This window comes from Babylonia areolata, chromosome 16 (genome assembly GCF_041734735.1).
Source record: "Babylonia areolata isolate BAREFJ2019XMU chromosome 16, ASM4173473v1, whole genome shotgun sequence".
Taxonomy (NCBI): domain Eukaryota; kingdom Metazoa; phylum Mollusca; class Gastropoda; order Neogastropoda; family Buccinidae; genus Babylonia; species Babylonia areolata.
In genome coordinates, this window is record NC_134891.1 from 28,752,885 (window position 1) to 28,755,384 (window position 2,500).

Genomic DNA, 2,500 nt, shown 5'->3' on the forward strand with positions numbered 1-2,500 from the left:
TAGGCAGGAAGAGGGGGGGGGGAGCGAAAATGTTTTCAACCAATCGGAATCGTCCGCTTTTTTTTTTTTTTTTTTTTTTTTTTTAGCACTGCCCCGGTGCAGCAGCCTCAAATTGTACCCCCCACCCCACTCCCTGCCCCCGTCCGCCACCACTGCAGGATTTCCCCCCCCCCCGGCGTTATTCTGGGCCAGGCTCTGATGAACATTGGGATTTTGTTTATTTATGTCTAGTCAGGATCGACCCCCCAACCCCCCCTCCCCCTCCCCCCTCCTACCTACCCCTCACACACCCTAGTTGGAAATTACCCCCCCCCCCTTGTACCGGTTTTGATCAAGCTATTGAAAAGAGAACGAGTCATGATCGACCCCAACTGCCCCCCCCCCCCTCCCACCCTCCACCCTCCTACCTACCCCTCACACACCCAAGTTGGAAATTACCCCCCCCCCCTTTCTACCGGTTTTGATAACGGTGTTGAAAGAGGAAAGGGATGGTGGTGGGGGTGGGAGATTGTTTTGAGCTAGCCGTTACTGACCCTAACCCCCAACACCCACCCCTGTCTTTACCATTACAACTTATCGGAAGAAAATGTGTCTGACTTCTGCTTTGATAGAGCATTGCTGGTAAAGGGTGGTGATTTTTTTCAAGATCTCCCAAGTCAACATGATTATGTGCAGACCTACCTGTGCCGATACACCCCCTTCGTGTGTATATACGCAAGCAGAAGATCAAATACATCACGTTGAAGATCCTGTATGTAATGCTTGTCAGCGTTCGGTGGGTAATGGAAGAAAAAACATACCCAGAAGGCGCGCACCCCCCCCCCCCCGAAAACGGTGCATGGCTGCCTACGTGGCGGGGGTGTGGGGGTGGTGGGGGGTGGAGTTAAAACGGTCATGCACGTAAGAGCCCACTCGTGTACATACGAGTGAACGGGGGTGTTGCAGCCCACGAACGAAGAAGAAGAAAAAGAAGAAGAAGATAGAGTATTGCAATTCTAAACCGGGCCAGATATGCTTAAGGGGGCCATTTCACTCGAGCCCAGAATGACCCTGATAGGATGTGGAGGGGGGAGGGGTAAAACAAAGGTAAAAAAATCCAACATAATGATGATCATAATGGATAGACAATACTTATATGGCGCAAACTCCCCTTATAACGGGCTCTAAGCGCCTCACATGAAACGATACATATACAGCAGTGCACAATAAAATTATATCTGTGAGCATGGAAAAAAACAACACATATATGTGTATCTATACACCAAGACTATACCACAAATTGCAGATATGAACAATCGCACACACACGCACATGCACACAAACAAAAAAATAAAAATTAAAAAAGCCCTTCACGTGCACACACGTGGAAACACGTTCGTTCACACGCACACGCTCGTTCACGCACAGACAGTTCGGACTAATTGAAGTTTACGTCCTGGGGTCATTCTAGGCTTGTCAGATTTGACCCAGAGGTAAAATCCAACGGGGGGTTCAAATGGGCTTATACACCGGTATGCGTGTGTCTGTACAGATACACATAAGGTGTTTGTAAGTCCGACTCTCTGGGAGAAAAGGCAGTTTCTGGAAACTTGAAAGATCGAAGGTTGTTGTAGACATCTGGATTCGCTGCGTTGAAAATTTGCAAACAGTGTTGTGTACAATTTGTTTTTAAATATGTGGATACTTGAAGTGTTTCAAGGTGTCACTATACGGAAAGGTTGTTGAAAAAAGAAATTTACAAACAAATTTAGGTTCATACTATTTTTTGTTTGTTGTTGGGAAAGACTTGACTACGTAAATATCTATCTTTATTTTTTAAATAAAGGAAAGAGAGAGAGAAAGAGAGAAAAAGAAAAAAAAAAGAAAAAAAGAAAAAAAGAAAAAAAAGAGGGAGCTAAATCAACAGAATGCCTGCGTTTTCCGAGGAAGCGTGTTGTTTTAAAGCAGGTATGCAGCATTCATTCTTTCGTTCTTTTCTTCAGTCCGTCTTTCTGTCTTTCTGCCTTTCTTTCTGTCCTTCTTTCTGTCCTTCATTCTTTCTTTCCTTCTTTCTGTCCTTCTTTCTTTCTTTCCTTCTTTCTGTCCTTCATTCTTTCTTTCTTTCTGTCTTTCTTTCTTTCTGTCTTTCTTTCTTTCTTTCTGTCTTTCTTTCTTTCTGTCCTTCTTTCTTTCTGTCTTTCTTTCTTTCTGTCTGTCTTTCTGTCCAAACATTTCCTTGCGGATGACATGGACCATGGACTTTATCAACAGACTGAAATTAGCTGCGTCACGCCCTTGTCATAATGGCTGTCCACAGACTGAAATTAGCTGCGTCACACCCTTGTCATAATGGCTGTCCACAGACTGAAATTAGCTGCGTCACACCCTTGTCATAATGGCTGTCCACAGACTGAAATTAGCTGCGTCACACCCTTGTCATAATGACTGTCCACAGACTGAAATTAGCTGCGTCACACCCTTGTCATAATGACTGTCCACAGACTGAAATTAGCTGCGTCAC

General features: G+C 44.8%; 1 protein-coding gene across 2 annotated transcripts in view; it reads left to right on the forward strand.

The window, feature by feature from the left end:
• The window catches only part of LOC143291298 (uncharacterized), a 64,677-nt gene that overhangs the window by 24,221 nt on the left and 37,956 nt on the right, over positions 1–2,500 (forward strand). The window lies entirely within an intron of this gene.